This window comes from Panthera leo, chromosome A2 (genome assembly GCF_018350215.1).
Source record: "Panthera leo isolate Ple1 chromosome A2, P.leo_Ple1_pat1.1, whole genome shotgun sequence".
Lineage (NCBI taxonomy): Eukaryota > Metazoa > Chordata > Mammalia > Carnivora > Felidae > Panthera > Panthera leo.
In genome coordinates, this window is record NC_056680.1 from 87,409,832 (window position 1) to 87,422,129 (window position 12,298).

General features: G+C 35.4%; 1 protein-coding gene across 3 annotated transcripts in view; it reads right to left on the bottom strand.

Moving 5' to 3' along the window:
* Positions 1-12,298, bottom strand: part of SEMA3A (semaphorin 3A) — a 446,388-nt gene that overhangs the window by 278,668 nt on the left and 155,422 nt on the right. For 2 of the 3 annotated variants that reach the window (XM_042916638.1, XM_042916644.1), the window contains exon 3: positions 3,394-3,477. The exons of the other annotated variant lie outside the window; for it this stretch is intronic. The gene's annotated coding sequence lies outside the window, so the exon portion shown is untranslated. The remainder of the gene's footprint in view (positions 1-3,393; positions 3,478-12,298) is intronic. 3 annotated transcript variants of the gene reach the window in all.

The window sequence follows — 12,298 nt, forward strand, 5'->3', positions numbered from 1 at the left end:
TAACATATAGGTAAAGTTTTATTTACTTTATAGGGGTTTTTTTTGTTTATTTATTTATTTTGAGACACAGAGAGACAGAGAGAGAGAGAGAGGGAGAGGGAACACCTGAGCAGGCACAAGTGGAGGGAGGGAGAGAGAAAGGAAGAGAGAATCCCAAGCAGGCTTCACACTGTCAGTGCAAAGCCCAATGCAGTGATCAGTCTCATGACGGTGAGATCATGACCTGAGCTGAAATCATGAGTCAGATGCTTAACTGACCGAGCCATCCAGGTGCCCCTACTTTGTAGTTTTAGGAGAAAACTACTATGAATAATAGTTCCAATCTTTCTGAATTCCAATAGCATGTATCTTCTGTACTGCTTGGGATGCACATACCTACATTAAAGCTGGTAATCTAGAACAGTGCTTCATCAACTGTCATGTGCATACAACTATCTGAAGTTCTTGGGAAAATACAGATTTTGATTTAGTTGATCTGGACTGTGGCCGAGGATTCTATATTTCTACCAACTTCCCAAGTGTTGCTGGTCTAAGGACCACACTTTAAGTAGCAAGACCCCTAGACCTAGACTCTGTTTAATACAGTATCCACTAGGCACATGTGACTATTGAGCATTTGAAATGGAGCTAATCTAAGTTGAGAATGACTATGTTATTCTGAAATGTAAAATAAATACCAGATTTCAAAGGCAGTATAAAAAAGAATGTGAACTAATTCATTAACAATGTTTTTAACGTTTATTTATTTTTTGAGAGAGAAAGAGAGAGAGAGAGAGAGAGAGAGAGAACTGAGTGTGAGTCAGAGAGAGGCAGAGAGAGAGAGAGAGGGAGACACAGAATTTCAAGCAGGCTCCAGGCTCTGAGCTGTCAGCATAGAGCCCAACATGGGGCTGGAACTCACAAACCACGAGATCATGACCTGAGCTGAAGTCAGATGCTTAACCAACTGAGCCCACCCAGGTGCCCAGGTTCATTAATAATTTTAACACTGATGATAAGAAATAACAATTTTGGCCCTAATTGTGTATCAGTGGGTTTTTAAAATGTTTTTTAAATGTTTATTTATTTTTGAGACAGAGAGTGACAGAGCATGAACGGGGGAGGGTCAGAGAGAGAGGGAGACACAGAATCCGAAGCAGGCTCCAGGCTCTGAGCTGTCCTCAAACAGCCCGACGTGGGGCTCGAACCCACGAACCAAGAGACCATGACCTGAGCTGAAGTCAGACGCTCAACTGACTGAGCCACCCAGACGCCCCATGTATCAGTGGTTTTTAATGTAGAGTATACATATATTCATAATTTTTAATATGAATACTAGAAAATTTTAAATTATTTGTGTAGTTCACATCATATTTCCATTGGATGCTGTAGCTCAAGATCACAAAACTAAGTCCTGATCATGTAAAGTAATAGTGAAAACATTCAATGCTTCATTAATATTTCCAGATTTGTCTTTTGCCACTCCCCATTCCATGCCCAAAGTCTCAGCTATATGATGTGATTTAGCATTCGCTCACAACCTCTTCTTTCATTTACTTGTTTATTCAGCATTGGATGTCTACAGTGAACCAGGCAACACTAGTAAGTAATGAGAGAAAATAATAGATATGGCCTGGCTTCACTGAACATATTATCTCTAACTTTTCTTATTTCAAAGAGGAAAATTCCTCTAATCTCTTACATTACTCTCTCTCTCTCTCTCTCTCTCTCTCTCTCTTTATTTTTTGAAAGTACTTGCTGGCTCATTAAAGCCATATTTCTATAGTGTTTTCCATGTATTTCACATACGCATTCCCTAATGTTATGTTTAATATATACTGTATTAACTGTATGTTTTTCCAAATGCAAATTATTAATTGTTTGATGGTATGATTTAATAATCTTGTTTTCCATTGAAAGCACAATTTCCAGTATACAATAGGTAATTAGGAAACAAATTTTTGAGTGGATTCATTATTTCACAAGTAAGATGGTAAGATTTTTAAACATCAGTCACTTCCACAATCTAATGTAACTGAATTTTTTTTAGATTTATTTATTTTTGATATAGAGAGACAGACCACAAGTGGGGGAGGCACAGAGAGAGAAGGAGGCATAGAATCAGAAGCAGGCTCCAGGCTCTGAGCTGTCAGCACAGAGCCCGACAGGGGGTGGGGGGGGGGGAGGTGCTCAAACTCATAAACTGCGAGATCATGACCTGAGCCAAAGTCGGATGCTTAACCGACTGAGCCACCCAGGTGCCCCAATCTAATTTTAAAAATCAATGATTATTTTAATTTCACTGCCGTTTGGCATGGTTCACTCTAGCCCTCCTTCTGTTATAAATATCTTATGTAGCAATGTACTGTCAAGCTCAGCAGATTTAAAATCAATTCAGCAAAATTTGAGCCGTACTTGATGATCGTATTAGACTTTCAGCAATTAATTTAATCTTCTTGAAAACTGATCTTCTCATTAGTAACATGGTTTTTAATTACTACTGCATGTTTTTGTTGAAAAGATTGAAAGATTCAAATCATGAAATAGTGCCCAGTTTGTAGTAATGCTTCAATAAATATGAAATCTAACTGGTTAAGTCTTAGTCATTTTATTTCCTTTTTAGTAACTGAATGTAAAATAATGTTTGGTAGGCAAAGCCTTAGATTGCCTTCACGTTGTGGGTAAAATGTATAGATTTACATTCACATAAGCATGCTGCTTTGTCAGGTAGTATCATTGCCTTCTACCTCAATTATTTCATGTGTAAAATGAGGGGATTGGAAAAATTACATCTTTCTACAGTTAAAAGTCAATGACTATTTGGAGATGATGATAAAGTCTTGAAAGAAATTAGCAAAACAAAACTTTTTAATTATTTTATTTCTTTTTTTTTCCTTCCCCTTTTCTCATTTCAGTCCAAAAGTCATTGCACAGCTACAACTAATAATAGACTAAAATTGAATCTATTCTATAGATCTTATGGACATTAAAAAGATACTAAAGGAATACCATGAACAACTTTATGCCCACACGTTTTAAAACCTAGATGAAATGAGACAATTCCTCGAAGGTATAATTTACCAAAGATCACACAAGAAATGTACTGTGTGAAAGGGCCATGTTAAAGAAATTTAATCAATAACTAATAACTTTCTAAAACAGAAAGCACCAGGCCCAAATGGATTCCATCATGAATTCTATTAAACTTTTAAGGAAGAAATTATACCAGTTTTCTATAATCTCTTTCACAGGATACAAGCAGAAGGAATACTTCCTAAGTCATCCTATGAGTCCAGCATTTCCTTAATACCAAACTAGACAAAAAATTACAAGTAAATAATATTCATAGATGCAAAAATCTTCAACAAAATAATAGCAAATCAAATCCAACAAGGTATAAAATAAATTACATACCACAATCCAGTGAAAATTACTCCAGGTACGCAAGGCTGATTCAACATTCAAAAATCAATCAATGTAATCCATCACATAAACAGGCTAAAGAAGAAAAACAACATGGTTGTGTCCACAGATGCAAAATAAGCCTTTGCCAAAATCCAACATCCATTCATGATAAAAGACAAAAACAAAACAAAACAAAACAAAACAAAACAAAACAAAACAAAAAGCTTTCAGTAAATTAGGAACAGTGGGGAACTTCTTCAATGTAATAAAGAATTTGTAGAAAAAAATTACAGTGAACATCATACTTAGTGGTGAGAAATTCAAAGTTTTATCTATATAGAAAATCCAAAAAAATCAACAAGAAAACTCCTGGAACTAAAAAGTTATAGCAAAGTTGCAGGATACAAGATTAAGAAACAAAAGTCAATCTTTTTCCTTTATACCAATGAACAAGTGGAATTTGAAATTAAACACAATATCATTTAGCACCAAGTGAAATGAAATACTTAGATATAAATCTAGTGAAGTTCGTACAATATCTGAGAAAAACTACAAAACTCTGATGAATGAAATCAAAGAAGAACTAAATAAGTGAAGAGATATTCTATATTCATGGAGAAGTAGACTCAATATTGTCAGGATGTCAGTGGATCTACAAATTCAATGGAATCCCAATCAAAATCCCAGCAACTTATTTTGCAGATATAAAACTGATTCTAAAGTTTATATAGGGAGGCAAAAGACCCAGAAAAGCTAACACAATATTGAAGGAGAATAACTAAGATGGAGGCCTGACACTACCTGATTTTAAGTCTTACTATAAAACTATAGTAACCAAGGGGCTCCTGGGTGACTCAGTTGGTTAAGTGTTCAACTCTTGACTTTGGCTCAGGTCATGATCTCACAGTTCATGAGATTGAGGTCCTTGTTTGGCTCTGTGCTGACAGAACAGAGCCTGCTTGGGATTCTCTCTATCACTCTCTCTCTCTCTCTCTCTGCCCCTCCCCAGCTTGCGCTCTCTCTCTCTCTCTTAAAGTAAACAAAAATAAACTTGAAAAAAAAGCTACAATAATCAAGACAGTGTGGTATTGGTAAAATAACAGACAAACAGATGGATGAAATAGAACAGATAGCCCTCCTTACATATGGTCAACTGACTTTTGACAAAGGACGCAAAGCAATACAATGAAGAAAAGATTATCTTTTCAATAAGCGGGGCTGGATCAACCTGACTTCCACATGCACAAAGGAATTCAGACCAGGATTTACCTGCTCTACAAAAATTAACTGAAAATGGGTCAGAGCCTTAAGTGTAAAAGGCAATGTATAATCCCCTAGAAAATAACACAGGAGCAAACCTAGATGACCTTGGGTATGGCGATTACTTTTTAGACAAAACACCAAAGGTATGATCTTGGTGACTCAGCTATGAACTTTGTAACATATGTTCCACTATGGTGGGGGATGCTGATAATGGGAGAGGCTTTCAATGTATGTGGGAGGTGGGAGGTACATGAGAGATCTCTGTACCTTCCCTTCAGTTTCACTGTGAATCTAAAACTTTCCTGAAAAAACAAATTCTTAAAATATTTGACTCTATCAGTATGAAGTCATGTAATACGGAGACATAAATCTAGTTATAGTATGGATCTAAAGCTGTGTATGTGCATGCATGCGTGTGAATATATCTTTTTTTTAGTTCTTTCTGTCCACATAGAGGGACTATGAGTAGCAAAACTCCAATAACAGGAATTACACCTATCACTCAGATCTTGATTTCTACAGGGAAAGGAACCAGGGCTCCTTGAAGAAAGAGCTAATTTCTGGGCTGCAGCAGAGAAAGTCCTAGAACATTGTGTTGTCTCATTAAGTAACAAAATACTTAAAGAGTGATTTGGACATGTCAAAATGATAAAGGATCTAGCTAAAAGAACTCTCACTGGCCAATTCCAGACAATTATAGAAATGATTATAATGCACTGAATAAAATTGAATCCATTAGGTCACACTGATACAAACAAATGAATAAATGAATTGGGAGAAGATAACTAACCTTTTGTACAGTAGAATGTCAAGTAATAGATTCATTGGTATAAATAAAATTAGGAAATAGTCATCAGTTATCAAAGTAATAATATAGGCAAGAAATAACAATGGTTTCTAAAATTAATAAGCAAAGTGGGATAAGAAAAAGAATATTCATTTAGTCTCAAAGTATCTTTCTGCAAAATACTATTGATCATAAAGAACAAAAGAAATGTAACTTTTTTTTAAATATTTTTTTAAAGTTTTTATTTATTTTTGAGACAGAGAGAGACAGAGCATGAGCAGGGGAGGGGCAGAGAGAGAGGGAGACACAGAATCTGAAGCAGGCTCCAGGCTCTGAGCTGTCAGCACAGAGCCTGACACGGGGCTTGAACTCACAGACTGTGAGATCAGGACCTGAGCTGAAGTCGGATGCTTAACTGACTGAGCCACCCAGGCGCCCGAAGAAATGTAACTTTGTAGTGGAGAAACCCGGCAGAGACCACCCTAATCAAGTATTTACCTATAATGGGACATGTCAATAGCATATATTAAATGATAAGATGCAAAAAGGGAGACATCATGCCTGTGGATTCCCATCCAAAATACATAACTTAGGGATTGTCTTGAAGAAACACTGGACAATCTTGCATTGAGGGACATTCTACAAAATGAATGCCTTGCATATCTTCAAAAATGTCAAGGTTGTGAACATAAAGGAAAGACTGAGGAACTGCTCGCATTGGAGGAGTTAAGATATGTGACCACTGAGTGCAAGGGATCATGCTGGACAGACTCGGGTGTGATAAGTGCCTGCACGATTGGCAAAAGTGAATAGTGGGTGAAGGGCACATGGCTATTCTTTGCAGTATTTTTGCCATTTTTTGGTAAATTTGCATTTATTTTCAAATAAAATTAATTTTAATTAAAAAGAGGAAAGCAGGGGCACCTGGGTGGCTCATTCAGTTAGGTGTCTGACTCTTGGTTTTGATTTTGGCTCAGGTTATGAGCTCACGGTTCTGGGATTAAGCCCTGTGTTGGGCTCCTCATGGAGCATACAGTCTGCTTGGGATTCTCTCTCTCTCTCTCTCTCTCTCTCTCTCTCTCTCTCTGACACACACACACACACACACACACACACGCACAAACACAATAAACTTAAAAAAAAGATGAAAGCAAAACAAAGCAGAGCAAAGTGGGTTTTTTGGACACAGTAAATGTTAATAAACATTTTTTGCACATAGTCAAATGTATCAGAATTTGAAGCCAGTGTGCTCACAGTGAATGTGTGATATTGACCTGCTGCATAACACTCTTAATGCTCATATTTTTCTCTTTCTTGTGCTGATGAGTAACCTTAAAGTTTGTAGCTTATTCCTAATAAAGATCATGTCAGTATTGTCTGACCTTCCAATCTATGTAGATGTTCTTTGCTACATATATTCGAGAACATTGTGTGTATAGTCCATCAGCACAAATCACACTGTCTTGAGCTCAGATACAAGCTCCTTGGGGGAAGGAAGCTTATTGTAAAAGATCACTATATCACTGCAATGAATATTGGAGATAAAGTTAGAGTATGTCCAGATTATGAGCTATGTATTTTTACCAATGTAAAAGTAACACTTGTCCTATTTAATCTTTTTCATTAAAATGTCTATACAGAAATATTAAAATTGTACTCATTTTCTTCTCATTTTAATGACCAGGTAGAGTTTCACCCATGATTTGGCTTCTAATTTTTCTGTTAAAATTTACAAATTTCCATAATATCATGTTTTAGGCATTTCCTCTTTCAAGCAGCCTATCACTGAGTTTAGTTTGTTTTTTTTTTTTTTTTTACCCCAAATAAGAGAATGTATCTTTAAGATGGATTTTTCCCATTTTACAACTATAACTGATATACTTCTTTCTCCTTTTCTTTAACCCGATGACTCCTTGACATCCCTTTTATTCCTGTATATGGATTATGTTGAATTTGATCTTAAATTCATTGCAATGTAAGAAAACACATGTTATGCTTAAAATTTGCCAGTGAATGCTCCTAAATGTTTCAAAAGCACTTTTTAACCACTGTCATTGTCTCTAATTGTTTAAAGTTTTGTTTCTTGGATAATTCAATTCTTATACAAGGACTATATTCTATTTCCCTCCTGACTTCTCCATTAATATAAGACTCAGACCTGAAGGGTGAGATGGGTATAATGGTCATCCATAGAAGTCTGTGGTGCTAAATGGGAAGGCTAGCCCTTGGGTGACCACATAGAGAAAATGGGGAAGTCTGGAGAGAATGCTAAACATGGTGCATTGCTACTCCCAGAGAGTCACAGAGCAGTTGTGTGGAAGTCAATTAAGATCTGGAGTTAGTGTGTGACTAACTAATTGGGCATCACACATGAGCTATTCTTGGGTAGGACTGGATAAGAACAGCCTATTCCTTGCTCCGAGAAAACAGGGGAAGACAATTTAGTTCATGAACAAAAGCCTGGGTTTCTCACATTAAAAAGACATTTTTATCCATTTGTTCCAACTTGAAATTATTATCAATTTCCCATAGGCTTTATTATTAAACAATATAATGTAGGTTTTAAAAGAACAGACTTAGTTGCCACATTTAATAGGTTTGAATCCCAAGTCTAGTTGACTAGCTATAAAACCTTCAGTACTTTACATAACTTCCGACCTCAATTTCTTTAGATGAAAATGAGGATAATTTATGGGTCACAATAAAATATTTTCAAAGATAAACTGAGTCACTACATACGACTATGTTTGACTGACATAATAAGAACTAAGAAATGTTCACTGTTGTTGTTACAGTTCTCTTTGATATTATTGTGACATTTTCTTTTGTATCTCCATGGATTATTAAAAGAACAGAGAGGTTGCCATTAGGCTGCTCCCCAGGAGACATATTAAGGTGTAATTTCTTGACTATTCATTTCTTTTTTTTTTTTTTTTAGTGTTTTTTTTTTATTTTGAGGGAGGGAGGGGGAAGAGAGAGAGAGAGAGAGAGAGAGAGAGAGAGAGAGAGAGAATCAGCAGGGAATGGGCAGAGAGAGAGGAAGAGAAAGAATACCAAGCAGGCTCTGTGCTGTCAGCACAGAGCCCAATGCAAGACTTGATCTCTTGAGTCATGAGATCATGACCTGAGCCGAAATCAAGAGTTGGACACTTAACCAACTGAGCCACCCAGGTGCTGCTTAACCATCCATTTCAAATGATCTCTTCCATAACGTTCAAAATCATCTGGGTTCTTGACTGCCCCAACTCTGCATTACCAAAGGTGACAAGTATCAACACCCCCACACATATCTACTCATAATCTTTTTCTGGAATAAATTCACCATTTTCACTTGGCTTCAAAGTAAATTCACATTTTAAAACCACTGCTGGACTCTTCAAAGCTGGTTTACAATCCTCTAATTTACCCTTCATCTTCTAGAAGACTCCTTGTTGCACTTCTTTCTGTGGCTGTAGTAAAGCAATTCCACTCTCCTTAAAATTGCCATATTATTTCTCAAACCTCAAGAAAAGCTCACTTCCCCCAAATTTTTAAGCAGACTCTTTTTTTATGTTAGTGATTACATTGATATTATTTATCATAATCATCTCTATGATCTTTCTTCTCATCCTCATAATTTCTTGACATCTCATGCTATCTCTATTGACTTTTCTCCATGTATTAATAAGCACAATTAAGGCTTTGCAATCCTAAAATATCTTCTGTCATCTTCCCTCTTTAAATCTGGAAATCTCTTCTCTCATCATTTTGTGCTGTCTTCTTTACTCATGAGATAACAGTGACCGAGGGTTTCCTAAAGGAAAAATATTTGTCTTTTATATAGTAGCAGTTTGTGTTCTCTCTCTTTTGAAAAATAAAGTATTATAATCAAATAAATTTTGGAAAAAAGTGAATAACATTATGTAAACCAAAGAGTAAAATTATATAAATTATGCAAAAGTTTAATATGGATTGTTAACCTTCAAAAATTATGTGTGTGTGCACATGCGCATGAGTTTGTATGTATTTGAGACCGTACAGGTCATGGATTATATTGGGTAGTTTGGATTCCAAACCTACTTGAACACTGAAATATTTATACTCAGAATATCCAAGACAATACCATTCTAGAGTCAGTATGACAATGAACACATGCTGACCTTTGACATAATACATGCAAACATAGATACCTGCATGTGTTAAACTGTATGTTGGCATTTCAAATGAGTATCAGGTTGAATCTGGTCAGTACTACACTCATCTTTCTCATTAATTTTTCTGTTGTAACTATTAACTTTTAAAATCATATATCATCTTTCCAGGGTTAAAATTCCAGGAAATTCTCAAAATAATTCTTCATTTCTTTCTAGTGCTCCAATTTACTAAGCAAAAGATAAAGAGGGCCCAAAGAAAGGTGATATCAATAAAAATATAATTACAGGCAAAAGGTAATATTTTAAAGAATGTAGAAAATTCGTCAACTGATCGTATGCGGCAGAAAACTAGTGCTATTACAGTTTTGGAGAGAAAATTCACACTAAAGTACATACAAAATATGTTTGTGAAACTGCGATGATTCACATCACTTCTGAAAATGAGCATCATTTTCCTTTCTAAAACCCAAATAGTTACATTATATAAAGAAATCAGATAATTGATTTATAGTAAAGTCTAAATTGAAGTGAAATTTCAGCACCTATCTTCTCTTGTAAAGTAAACGCTATGTGTATCTGTCTTTGAGTGTTTGCTTTAACTCCTGACTGGTTAGTAGGAACAGCAAAGGGACCATGCACTAAACACATATTTAACCTGATTCTCCTGATTGCTAAAGACTGACTTCTCTTACCATTCCCTAAGTACCACATTTTCCTTTTTTCCCAAGTATTAGGATTCAGGAACAATCTGAAAAGTAGGCTTTTAAATACTGAAACACAGACCAAAAAATCAGATACAGCCCTAAATGTATCCTAGTTGACAATATCAGCAATCAAGATCATTGGACTTGACATACAAAATTTTGAGGTGAGAGCAGACAAGGCTAGGTAGATGGTCATCCTTATGATGGTAAAATGCTTCATTTCCTCACACTCATCAAAACTTAAAAACACTCTTGGCCTTCAACTTGATTGTCCTATTTTGTAGAGTATTAAGCAATTCAAACGGAATGCTGTTTAATCCCCTTTAATTATTGTGTCCTATGAAGGGAATGACTTTTTCAAAGTTATAAGTAACAAAGGTCATGAGGTAAGAGAATGTGCTTATTGTTTAATCTCATTATCAAAACTTTTTCCAATTGTCTAGATGATGTTTCTTTTCTGATTGATGGAACTATCAATCAGTTTCTGGGAATAAAAGCCAAACAAACATATATAAAAGTTTTCTTTAGGCACTCACATTCAAGTCCTATTTAACACAGCGGGGTCACCAAACATCCAGTAAAGTTTTGCCAATGTTTGTGTTTTCTTGAAATTAGATGAAAATCAAAGCCATGTGACACCAACAGGAAAAACAGCAGGTCTCAATGTGTGCTTGGTGGGGCATATTCCGCTATTCTCTTGTACTCTTTTTAGTTTTGACAACATAACCAAAACTTCATTATGTGTGTGGTTGTCGTGTTCTAAAATGTTTTTCCCATTTTATTTATACTGTTCATCTACAGTTCCCCGGTGGTTTCAGAGAAGAAAATCAAACTTCCTTTACTGTTTAAAGAGCAAAGACAAAATAGCAGGTGTGAAAAACTATGGGAAGACCTTAAAGAAAAGGCATCAATAATTCTGACTTTAAGCTCTACTAAAGGCTTTTCCAGGAACTGAGGGCAATACAAGTATAACAAAGGTATCTAAGAGGAAAAAAAATATGTGTATACACACACACACACCAACAGTCACACCCACGGTTGAATTCCTAAAATATGCAGTTATGGCAAAAAGAAGTAATAAACCCAATTCATTTAACAGGAAAGTTACTCTATTTCTTTTCAACTAAATATTAAGATGTAAAGGCTGGTGATGCCAACAAAAATAACCCACTAATAGAAATGTTAGCATAAAAATATTTTTCTCATGATTTTCTTGAATATTTTATTATTATTATTATTATTATTATTTTTCTTTTAACTGACAATATGGTCCTCACAAAAGAAGTTGCATACAAAAGAATGTTTTCTTTGGGAACAGACAACTTCTTGGAAGAGAGAAAAGATAGCTGTTCACATTAGCAAAAGCATAGTCCTCAATAAATATGCATACATTATAATGATTTGAATGCTGTTGAAGTTTTGGAATGTTAAATTTAGTTAAAAACATTTAATTCACTTCCTCCCCCCCACCCACCTCAGCTAAAAAGATGCAGAATGGTGGATTTTTTACTCGAAGGGAGGAAGGAGGAAATAAATATGAGGCACGTCAATGTAGCAGGGGTGGCTTTGGTTTGACATGCATCCCAAACAACTCTTTCATTCACATCTTGAAGCCTCATTGAATTCAGTGCCAGACAGAGAAGGAATGTAAAACAGATAGAAAGTGGTGCAGATAAAGAATGGAACAGGCTTAATATTCCATTTTGATATATAATACCTTCTGTTTAAAAAAAGTATTCAAGAATTGCTGAGTTTTATCTAAAATAATAGACCCTGATTAAATAATAAATAACAAGTGTGAGTTCCTAGGAAAGAAAAAAAGACGACAGTATTCAAAGGACTCCAATTCACCACTGTTAGTTTGATAGGATCCTTATTATTAGATAATGATAACTAACATTTCTCGAAAAAAAAATGTTAACAATTTATTTCATTTATCTTTAGAATAGCTCTGTGATACAGGAACTATTGTTTCTTCCCATTGTATAGAAATAGTCCTTAGAGAATTTGAGCAATTTTATCAAAGT